General features: G+C 35.5%; 1 non-coding gene across 1 annotated transcript; it reads left to right on the top strand.

Moving 5' to 3' along the window:
- The first annotated feature begins 718 nt into the window (after positions 1-718).
- On the top strand, positions 719-825 carry LOC141694004 (small nucleolar RNA R71). The gene has a single exon (XR_012563337.1). It is a non-coding gene; the product is annotated as a small nucleolar RNA R71 (small nucleolar RNA).
- The last annotated feature ends 12,251 nt before the right edge of the window (positions 826-13,076 follow it).

A 13,076-nucleotide genomic window follows, 5' to 3' on the forward strand; every position in this document is an offset into this window, starting at 1 on the left:
CCTTCTTTCCTGGAACTTCAGTATCATTAGGGAGTGTACCAGGTTGACGATTTAGCAAAGCATTGGCAATTTGCACAATTTGATTCTCCAAGGTCTTAATAGACATCGCTTGGCTCTTGCACATGAGCCTCAATCCCTCCAATTCAGAATTTTCATTGAATTGTTGAAGCTGTAGTTGTTGTTTTGGTGTATATTGTGGTTGCTGAAAACCAGGGGGTTATATTGCTTTGCTACATACTGCTGATAAGGCTATTGCACCGCATTCTGAGTATTGCTCCAGCTTAAGTTAGGATGATTGCGGTTGTTGGGATGATAGGTGGTTGGAACTGGTTGTTGTGGCCTCTGAAAGTTGCTCACAAACTGAGCTGATTCACTAGAAATAGCACATTGTTCAGTCTCATGGGCACCAACGCAAAGCTCATAAACACTAGAGATCTGATTAACTCCATAATTAGCTAAAGAATCCACCTTCATCGACAAAGCCTTAAGCTGAGCAGCTATAGTAGTAGCTGCATCTACCTCGAGAATACCTGCTACCTTACCTTGAGGTATTCTCTGAGTTGGGTTCTGGTATTCATTAGCAGCCATCAGCTCAATCAATTCATAAGCTTCATCATAGCTTTTAGCCCATAAGGCTCCTCCTGATGCTGCATCAAGCATGGGTGTAAAAGTAGCATCCAATCTATTATAAAAGCAGTTAATGATCATCCAATCAGGCATCCCATGGTGAAGAAACTTTCTAAGCATCTCTTTGTAGCGATCCCAAGCCTCACATAAAGATTCTCCAGATTGCTGAGCAAATTGAGTAAGTGCGTTTCTGATTGCAACAGTCTTCGTCATAGGAAAGAATTTAGTTAGGAATTTTTTAGCGAGATCCTCCCATTTGGTGATAGACCCTGGTGGTAGAGAATGTAACCAATACTTAGATTTATCCCGAAGAGAGAATGGAAAAAGCCTCAACTTAATAGCATCTTCAGAAACTCCATTGAACTTGAAAGTGTCGCAGATCTCGATGAAATCTCTGATGTGCATATTAGGGTCTTCTGTCGGAGAACCCCCAAACTGAACTGAGTTTTGTATCATTTGAATCATGCTTGACTTGATCTCAAAGGTATTAGCTGAAATGGATGGTCAGAAAATGCTAGACTAAATATCATTAATCTTCGGTTGAGAGTAATCCAATAAAGCCTTAGTATACTCTTCTGGTTCTCCCATTGCAATAAGAGCTTCTACTTCAACTTTCTCCTCAACAAGAACTTTTTCAAAAACTTCCTTAGCTACTACAGCTTCTTCCTCAGCTTGATCCAGTGTTCTCTTACGAGACCAAGAACGCGTATGCATACACGCTCGCTAGAGTACCTGAAAAATGATAAGGAAATAAGTAATTAACAATGTTCGATTCAATGAACTTTAACGACCAATGATGACAAACACATAAACCAAAATTTAACACCGAGTCCCCGGCAGTGGCGCCAAAAACTTGTTACGATAAAAAAATACGTTAATATTCACACAAGTATACGCGATCGCAAGTAATATAAAATTATTTCTAGTTCGATCCCATGGAGACTGGTTTAGGTTAATTTCAATTAATGTACTTATACAACAATGGTATGGTTGTTATCCAATGCTAAGACGATTAACAAATGGAGATGGTTTATAACTACGATTAACTAAGAGATTATACTAAAGAACATTAACTAAGAGATTGAAATGGATTGATTACTGTATGACACAAACATTAGATTCTAGTTTCATTACTACTTCATTCAATAGCCTTTTTGTTCTCAACCTTAGCTTGTAATGGTGATGACACTAATCAGATAATACAAAACTAGTAAACGCCAACATTCATTGTACGATTACCCTACTATCAGACATCCACAAAAGAGATAGAAGCTGAATATACACCAATTATATTGAGACCCTATATATCTATTGAATTTGATAACATAATGGTTTAATGCACAAGTTATCTATCATGATTAAATAGGGCAAGTAATATGGTTAAAATTACCTACAAATCATGCATATCAAATACAGGAACCTATGCTAGCATGGCAAGTTCTAAACCCCTAAATTCACTTTCGCTTCAATAGAGATTAACACGCTATCTTATAAGTTCGCGACGCTCATAAGACGAATAAGCACAACCAATACTAGGATATCATACAATCACCACACAACAAGGTATCGAAACAATTTAACTAAAGAAATCCATAAGTAAATCCGCTAGAACCCCACAATAACGATTAGCCCATAATTAGACTCATCATCAACGTGGGTTCCGATGAAAGCATGGTATAACAAACGTAGTCTTTATACTGAATAAATAATAAACCAAGTACGTTAAACAAGAGTATAGGTTCAACAAATAAGAAAACTAGCATCCAAGATTAAACTTAAAACAAAAAATTACAAGAATAAACTAGATCCTCTTCGCCTTGGTTGAATTATGCTATACGGTCTTCTTACGCCTTCTCCTTAAGCTCTGGTACATCTTGTTATAAAAAATGAGCATAAGTTATCAATATATAGCACTCCAATTAATCCAGGAGTCTAGGAAACAGAATTACAGTAGAATCAGGATTTTATTATCTCGACACGGCACGACCGCGCGCTTCATCAGCGCGGGCGCGCTGTCCTTCTGAACTTCGGCGCGGACACGCGCTACTATAGCGCGGGTGCGCTAACCTTCTGGAGAAACTGAAATTGCCTTCTTTATTTTACTGGTTTGAGATGGCCTTTGCACGAGCAATCTTCTTGACACATTCTTAATACCATTTTAGCATCAAAACAATGTTAAATGCCCTGGATCCCTGTTCTATGCCTGAAATGCAAAATCACTACAAAAACACATCAAATACACAAATAACTTGATACAAATCATCAATTCAAACCTTTATAGAGCATTCTAAGTGGACATAAATGCCACTTAACAGATGGCGAACCATATTTCTAAAGAACTGAAAATTAAGAACCCAAACAACAAATTGGATAATTGGTTCAGGAAAAGAGAGTTCTTGCAGATTTAATGAGGAACAATTTTAACAGTGAGCTGCCCCTCAACTATCTTCCCATCATTGATGCACCTCAGGTAAGTAAGGTAAACACTTTTATTCCCATCATTTCTCAACATCAGATTTCTTTGAAATCAACAGTAGCTATAGAATCTGTGACAGTGACCAAACAGATTCCTACCCAAGCCACTAAACCTAGAGTTTCCGAATCCAAAGAAAAGAAACCAACCTCTAGTATCTCTCAAAAGAAACTAGTTGTAAAACCCACCGAAGCACTTGAGAAGAGTGAACAGGGTGGTGTGAAAGGTGAGGGAGGGGGTGAAAATCAAAAAAGCCCTAAGAATAAGGAGGGTGAGGTCAGTGTAACCGAAGATAGACACACTGTAGTCTCCCAACAGACTGTTGTGGTATAAAAGGAAATTAGCACATCCCTAGTTGCTTCATCTCAAAAGCATGTGTTTAGAAAGTAGAAATCTAAATACATGGGGGAGTAATAGGGTGCATACACAGTGCAAACCCAAGTCCCAGAATTGGTACCTACATCATCTCAAAGTCAGGTTCATGTGGCTCCAGTATATGTGGAGTCACAGCCCCAATCATTAACAATCTAAACACCACAAACATAAAACTCACCAACTATCTCTCTGGATGTGGACATGATTTCCACATCAATTCCTGATTCTCCATCTCTTAAACTCATGTAGGTCCCCCACTATCAAATAAGTAATCATCATCTAATTGATGATTTGTTGGATCACTTTCCAATTCTTTCACAAACAGTTGAAGGGTCTGTGCACCAAACTTTAACTCCACAGACTTAACAATAGTTTCAACTTCTATTCCTTTGATTTCTTCTTCATCAGCAGATAATCATAATCCATAAGTGATGGTTCTTCAATGGATATGCTTCACATCAGTTATTCGTTGATAGTAACAACTACACCTTTAACGACTATTTCACATCCATTGACAATCACTTCATAAAAACTTGAGATTTCAAAATTTATTATAATTGCGGATGACTTAGTAGTTATTCAATCACTTCTAGGATTGAGGGAAGGGAGTGAATGAGTGAAAGGTTGGGTTGCTCCAAGGCAAAAAGAGAGGTTGAGAGTTCAAGAATGCCCACTATTTCTTCTAGTGTGGGAAAAGTGAGTGAGGGGAGTTCCACCTTAGTAGGTGAAAGTGAGGGTGTGAGGGTCGTGAGCCAGGGGAGCCCCTGATGCAAGAATATAGAGAAAAAGAGAGAAATGCAGGTATAGGAGGAATATGGGTGGCAGCCATTTCCAGTAAGTCTATGAATGTTAGTGATGTTGAAAAGGAAAGACTATACCAGCAAGAATAAAGAGTTCTTTTAGATTCTATTTCCTTGGATGCTGAGACATTTACTCATCCTATTATAGCCTATCAAACTTTGGATGTTCAGGGCAATGAGAAGGCAGAAAGAACATTGGATTAGTACACACAACTGAATCTATGGAAAGGGCCAAAGATGCAATTTCTCAACTGCCTTTGATAGCTCATGTGGAATCATATTTTGGAGCTGATGATGTTGAGTTTGATGAAGATGCTAGCATGAAGATAGAGGGAGATGCAGGCCCTAGTTCTACAACAGATATTCCTGATTGGATGCTAAGCAAGAAGTGTAGCTCTTGTCACGCCCTCCAAATCTGGGGTCTAGATCTGGGGGTTACTTGTTAATCTCTAAAATAGCACAAACCTATATAATAACTATACAAACATATATTCGACCCATTTATATCTACCCAGGATCTTTTAAGGTAAAGGTATGAAAATAAGAACAACATACTATCTTTATTGCAGACTCAATTATAAAATCTCATAGAACTCTCTTTATTACAAACCATTATCTAAACAAGTTTTAAACTAAATTCATTTTATTTCAAACACACACCACTTCTATCTACATCACACCTGTCCAGGTGGCACAAACTCCTCATCTTTTATCAGGATTAACACTCTTGGTATTAAAGGATCCCGCTTCCTGACACGCTTCTTTACCACGCGAGTCCGAATAGGTTTCATTCTCTTTCTTGACTAAAAATAAATAAAGTTAATAGCAATAAAAGGGGGTGAGCCATAATTTTCTCATCAAGTCCACAATATATAAACAGTATTATGAGAAAGCTAAATGAATGGGTAATTCTATAAAGCTGTAACCCAGTAAGAAATAACGAAGGCCACTATTGACGTTTATTAATAAACTAGACTGGACACAAGTTCGCACCCATATCCTGCTGATCAGTCAGGATACAGTGCAAATCTATGCATCTATGTATAAATCCATTACGTTACCCAGGCTCTATGGCCCAAAACATGGATCCGGTTAATTCCCGGTCAAGTGTAAACTTGATCCTCACCATCACCATTCGGTCCACAGATGAGTAACTGGAATAATCGGTATGCTTTGATGTATCCCAACATCGGAATATATCAGGAAATGTATATATATATATATAATGTGTAATCTATTGGAATATGAATAGAGTATTCAGTGAATAAAGAGAAATCAGGAATCGAAGTAAAATACAAACAAAAGAAGAGTAATTGTGTATCAGTGTCTGTGAAGAGGAATTATTAGTGTTTACCGAGTTGAGAATTTGAGTAGAAGAAATAAATTCCCTATTCTGAATTTAGAATAGGGGAAAAACTTGTTTGTTACGTGATTTACCGAAAATATATCACATTTCTCTAACACTGGCTTGGTCCGCCTTGTTGGCTTCGTCTCTATTAAATAAAGATAATCATTTAGTCGACACGTATCTTAATCGCGTCTCAAACCGACATCACATAACCCTTATCGTCTACCCGTACGATTAAAACTGACATGTATAATAATTACTATCAAGTAAGTAGGACTCGACTAACCACATAATTCATATAGCACATAAGTCACATAGTTATTCTAGGTTTAAAAAAAAATTAGAATCGAAATCGGATCAACATTCACATTATCGAACAAGATCTAGCTAGTTTTCTAATTTTCGGAATTTATTGTACTCGTCTCTATAATTAATAGGGTCTATAAGCAAATAAATATCAAAAGCCGGCTTGCTCCCAAAAGAAATTAAGGTTTGATACTACTTTTAATGTAAACAGATCATTTTTCTGAGTCGAGGGGCTTTCATTTTGTTTAAATCGGATAAACGGTTCAATTATTGTTCAATAAATAAGAATAAATCAATTTATTATTTAATATAATTAATTATTCAAAATAATTAAACCTCAAAAATATTTTTAAATAATTATTTTGGAAAAATCATAATCAAAATTGATTTTTCCATAATTTTAAGAATTAAAATGAATTTATTATGAATTATTGAAAATAAATTGATTAATTATCAAAATAATTAATCATTTTTAAATAATTAATAAATAATAAATAATAAATTTTGAATTCTAGAAAAAATTTAAGATTTATGTATAAAATAAATAAATTAATTAAATTAATTAATTAATCAATATATAAAATTAATAAAACTGATTTTTATAATTTAGAAAAATAAAAATAAAATAAAAAACCAGAAATATTTGTCAAAAAATGAATTTGTAACAAAATGGATCAAAACCGGGTCTATTCACGGGTCAAACGGGTTAAAATCCGGGTTATGAAGAACATGACCGGATTTTACCTAGAATCCGGCGACCGGAACAGATCCTGGCCAGCTATTTTCAGGCAAAAAACGTAACCATTTGGTTTGTTTTTCAGCGGGAATCAGTTCTAAATCACTACAGCAACACAACTCCGGCAAAAACTAATCAAAATCATCTCTGTATCAACTTCTCCGGTGAAATCGATTGAAACTCCGGCCAACTATCGTTTTTCTTCATCTGTATATGAAACTTCACGTTCTATAGATTAAATCAAAGCTTGTTCTATGGACAATCAAACCCCTAACCTCTAACATACCAAAGAATTTTCAAAATCAAAAACATATAAATCAAAAACTAGTATAAACCATATTGATCGAACTTTACTATCCAAGAATCATTTGATGAAATTAACATATAAATCGATTGCAAATCATCATCTAAAGTTAATCAAATCATCAAATCATTCAAATAACCCTGGAATCAAAAAGCTCTAATTCGAACATAAACCCTAGAAATTAAAATTGAAAAACAACAGATTAAAACATGAAATTGATGCTAGAAATCGAAAGAACAGATCAAGAGGATCATTTTGAGTACTCACATCAACAGATTTGATGCTCAGAGTTGCTCAAAATCACGGTTTAATTCTCGACATGAAATCCGACAGGACCCTGTTCTTCAAAGAATTTCTGATTTTTTTTCTGAATTTTTAATAATTAATTATAAATAAATAATAATTAAGCTATATATTGTAAGTAAAATAACACTCCTAATTAAAATTAAGGCCCTGATATACATCTAATAAAATTAATTGGCCCTTAAATAATAATTTTTGAGTATTAATTTTTAATTTTTAAATATTAAATATATACAATATATGCCAAAAATTCCCAAAAATTGTGAATAATTCAAAAATATAAAGAAATGGAATAATTAAAAGTCCCATAATTTTATAAAAATAAAAATATGATTTTTGTGGGGCTTTTGACACCCGAAGGGGCCCGGAAAAGTCATTATTCGCGAAATGAGAAAATTTCTAAAATAACTGGATGTTCAGAATAACGCTATGATACAAGCCATACTAGGCAAAATAAGTCAATTATTTTATTTGAAATATCAGCTATTAAAACAAGATTTGGGTCGCATAACTTTTGATACGAAAGCTTTTAACACGAATAAAATACCGGATAAATACCCGAAAAATACCCTGACATTACAGAACACACATAGCACATAACAGCTAGAGTTTTATGACTAAATACACTTAATTACATAATAAAACACATAATTTCACCTTTATTATGATATAATATAATCGTAATTTCCCAGTCGTTACATCCTTTCCCCCATAATAGGATTTCATCCTCAGAATCTCGCTAAGAAAATAACTGGGGATATTTTTCTACCATCTCACTCTCAAGTTCCCAGGTTGATTCTTCAACCACAGGGTTCCTCCATAAAACTCGTACTAAAGGTACAGACTTATTTCTCAATACTCTCTCTTGCCGATCTAAAATTCTTATCGGCTGCTCTACATGTGACAAATCAGCTTGAATCTCTATCGGCTCATATTCTATCACATGCCTAGAAGCAGGATTATATCTCTTAAGCATTGACACATGTAACACATTATGAATATGCTGCATATAAGGCGGTAAGGCTAACTCGTACGCAACTTTTCCAACTTTCTTCAAGATTTCAAATGGACCTACGTATCGTGGCTTCAGTTTAGTCTTGTTGCCAAACCTGGTCAATTATTTTGATGGTGATACTTTTTATAACACATGCTCCCCTTCTTGGTAATTTATATCCTTTCTGGTTTGATATGCATACTTGCGTTGTCGATTTTGCGTTGCTTCTAGTCGATCCTGGATAAGCTCTACTTTTTCCTTGGTTTGCTGAATCAATTCTGGACCTAGAATCTTAAGTTCACCAACTTCATCCTAATATACAGGTGATCTGCATTTTCTTCCATATAAGGCTTCATAAGGTGACATTCCAATGCTTGCATGATAGCTATTGTTGTAAGAAAATTCCACTAACGGTAAATGCTCATCCCAACTGCCTTCAAAGTCTATTGCACATACATGTAGCATATCTTCAATTGTTTGGATTATTCTTTCACTTTGCCCATCCGTCTGTGGATGATAAGCGGTACTCATATTCAATTTGGTGCCTAAACATTCCCTGAAATTGTCTCCAGAACCTTGAATTGAAATGGGGATCTCGATCAGATACTATGGATACAGGAAGTCCATGTCACATCACAATCTCCTTAAGATATACGTGCACTAATTTGTCGAGCGAAAAACTTCCGTTGATTGGAAGAAAATGAGTTGACTTCATTAGTCTGTCGATGATAACCAAAATTGCATCATGATTTGCTCTGGTTCTTGGAAGTCCTACCACAAAATCCATCACTAGATGTTCCCATTTCCATTCCGGAATATCGAGTGGTTGTAGTAATCCACTTGGATGTTAGTGTTCTGCTTTGACTCGTTGGCACGTATAGCATTTACTTACCCATTCCGCTATTTCTTTCTTCATGTCTGGCCACCAAAAGTTTTCTTCAGATCTCGATACATCTTTGTACTTCCTGGATGAACGGAATATCTTGAGTTGTGAGCATCTAATAATATTTCTTCTTTCAATTCTGGTACATTAGGTACCCAGATACTTGATGAAAATCGTAGAATTCCCTTATCATATTTCTGACTTGTAATTTCCTCTCCTGTTAGGTTGTCGTCTTCTTGACTCATTACTTCCTCTTGACATCTTCAGATCTTTTCCAACAGTTTGGGTTGAAAGGTCATTGCATAATTCATTTTAGTGGATTCCCTTGGGACACGAACCTTGATTTCCAATTTCTCAATTTCTTTAATCAATTCTTCTGAAGAAGTTAACATATTCAATCTTTCTTTTCGGATTAACGCATCTGCTACGACGTTTGCTTTTCCTGGATGATAGGTGATTGTAACATCATAATCCTTGATCAATTTTAGCCATCATCATTGCCTCATATTAAGTTCTTTTTGTGTAAAGATATACTTTAGACTTTTGCGATCTGTGTAAATTTCACACTTTTTGCCATAAATATAATATCTTCAAAGCTTCAGTGCAAACACGATTTCAGCCAATTCCAGATCATGCATAGGATATTTCTGTTCATGAGCTTTTAGTTGTCTAGAAGCATATACAATTACGTTATCGTGTTGCATTAATACACATCCTAGTCCTCGGTAGGAAGCATCACTTTAAATGACAAAATCTCCTTGTTCGTCTAGTAGTACTAGTACAGGTGCGCTCACCAATCGGTTCTTCAATTCCTGAAAACTTTCTTCATATTTGTCATCCCATATGAACTTTTCATTCTTCCGAGTCAACTTGGTTATTGGCGTAGCTATCTTCACAAAATCTTTCACAAATCTTCTATAATAACCTGCCAATCCCAAGAAACTTATGACTTCTTTCGGTGTCTTTGGTCTCTCCCAATTTAATACTGCTTCAATCTTTGCTGGATCGACTTTGATTCCTTCAATACTGATTATGTGGCCTAAAAATTATACTTCTCTTAACCAGTATTCGCATTTCAAAAATTTCGCGTAAAGTTGCTCATTCCTTAAGGTTTCCAAAATAATCCTGAAATGTTTGGCATGTTCTTCTTCAGTTTTCGAGTAAGTCAAGATGTCATAAAAAAATACAATCACAAATTTGTCCGAGTACTTCTTGAATATTCTGTTCATCAGATCCATGAACGTTGCTGGTGCATTAGTTAATTCGAATGCCATTACGAGGAATTCATAATATTCATATCTGGTACGAAAAGCAGTCTTGGGAATATCTTCAGCCTTGATTTTCAGTTGATGGTATCCTAAACTCAAATCTATCTCAGAAAACCATGCGGCTCCTTTTAGTTGATCAAACAAATCATTAATTCATGGTAAAGGATACTTATTCTTGATAGTCAACTTATTCAACTCACGATAATCAATACATAGTCGCATACTACCGTATTTCTTCTTCACAAACAATACCGGTGCACCCCATGTGGATACACTGGGTCTTATAATTCCTCTGTTAAGAAGGTCTTGTAATTACATTGCCAACTCTTTCATTTCAATCGGTGCCATCCGATTTAGAGCTTTCAAAACTGGTTTCATGCCTAGCGCCAAATCAATAGTAAATTCGATTTCTCGATCTGGCGGTAATCCTGGAAGTTCATCTGGAAAGATATTAGGAAACTCACATATAACGTGAATGTCTTCAATTCTTGGACTTTTCTTTTTAATATCCAACACATAATCCAAATAATCCTTATATACTTGACATAACAGTCGTTTAGTCTGCATCATCGTCAGGAACTTTTTCCGCTATTTCTCACCTCTAAATATTACCGTTGTATTACCCGCGGTTCACAATTTCACTTTCTTATTCGCACAATCGATTTAAGCATTATTACCGACCAACCAATCCATTATTAAAATAACATCAAACTCTCCTAACTTGAAAGGTATCAATTCAATGGAGATCAGTGATGTCCTGCTATTTCGATATCGCATTCTGGACATACTTGATCTACAGGAACTTGGTCGTCATTCGCTAATTTTATAATTAACGTCTCGCCCAACCATTGAATTTCATAACATATCTTATCAATGAATTCTTTCGAAATAAAAGATCTTGTGGCTCCAGAATCAATCAATACTAGTGCATTTACATAGTTCACAGAAAGCGTACCTGCAACCATACTCGGATTCTGCACAGCTTCCTTCATAGTAATTTTAAAAGTTCTTTCTATAGGCTGGTTCTGCTGTGGTGGTGGAGGTAGTTCCAATACTCTCAGAACACTAACTGCCATCACTACTCCTCTACAATCCCTGGAAACATGCCCTTTCTTCCCGCATTAAAAACATGTAACTTCTATCTTCCTTGCTGGTTTTCATTGAAGCAGTGCTCTTTCTATTTGCATCTGAAGCATGTCACATTTGCCTTGTTGCAGATGCCCATATGTTTCTGATCATATGTTTGGCAGTATGGCAAAGATGGTCTGACGATTTCCTGCTGATTTAGAGTTTGAAAACGATTACCTGTCCTCTGATTGCCTTATACAATCCTTTTAAAATTCATATTTGTCCGCGCTTGAAATCCTGGCTTTTCGTTATAACGGTTCTGAAAATTCCCTTGTCCCTTTTTCTTTTGGGAGATCTCACTTTTCCCTTCAATGATCATGGCTTTTTGAACCATGGCCGTATATGTCATCAGTTCAAATACTGCCACTCTGCTATGAATCCATGGTTGCAATCCCAGTTGGAATCTCTTAGCCCGTTTCTCATCAGTATCAACCTGTTCCGGAATAAACCTAGCCAATTCTGTAAACTTGGCTTCGTATTCAAACATAGACATATTCCCTTGCTTCAATTCTAAGAACTTGATTTCCATCTGGTTCTTCATATAACGAGGAAAATATTTTTCCAGGAACAATTCAGTGAACCTATCCCAAGTCATGATGCCTTCACCTTCTAAAGCTTTCTTTGATTCCCACCAATAATTAGCCTCTCCCCTCAGGAAATAGCTACCAAAATCAGTCTTCTGATCCTCTTCAACTTTCACTAATGCGAAGACTTACTCTATTTCTTTTAGCCAGGCCCTAGCCTTAGTAGGATCCGACGTGCCCTCAAATTCTGGATGCTTAACTGATTGAAACTGCTAAAATTAACAACATGCACAACTGGTGGTATCTGGGGTTCAGGACGGGGTGGAATTGTAACATTTGCTGCTAAATCTGTTGTCGCTACTGCATATGTTGTTGCACCATTACCATCCGTTGTTGCATAAGATGGAACATTTGGTTCATGGTATTATTATTCTGTTCCTCAGAATTACTGTTGGAGGTCTCAGTTCTAGTCTTTCTTTTTGGTGCCATTTTTCTGATAATAAAACAAACAGTACTTTTAACAATTTTATTAAACAGTTGATAGTGAATATAGAAACAATTTACTCATATTAAAACAAAATTTTAAAAAATTTAGGATTTTAACCAAATCATTTAAAACACTTTGAAATATTAAATAAATAGACTGAACAACATTATTTTAAACATTTCATTTATCTTTTCAAAATTAAATAGGATTTAAAGATATGGAAAGACTGTAAAATAATAAAGTAAATGTAAATGCTGTAAAGACTGAAAATTTAAATAAATGAAAGAAAAGAGGTTGAAAAAGGTTTATTTTAATAACAGACACCAACATCAGGTGTTAGTGCTTGATACACAAGTCCAACATAAAGTTCATCATAACCGCGACTGAACAAAACTGAGTACACACACATATCTAGTCTCACTATACTATAAATGCTTCTATCTACATATATCACATATACTACAAAATCCCCGTCCAACTGTCGCACATCAGAACCCTGGAGGAATACGGTCTAACTCCC

This window comes from Apium graveolens, chromosome 10, assembly GCF_009905375.1.
Source record: "Apium graveolens cultivar Ventura chromosome 10, ASM990537v1, whole genome shotgun sequence".
Classification (NCBI taxonomy): Eukaryota; Viridiplantae; Streptophyta; class Magnoliopsida; order Apiales; family Apiaceae; genus Apium; species Apium graveolens.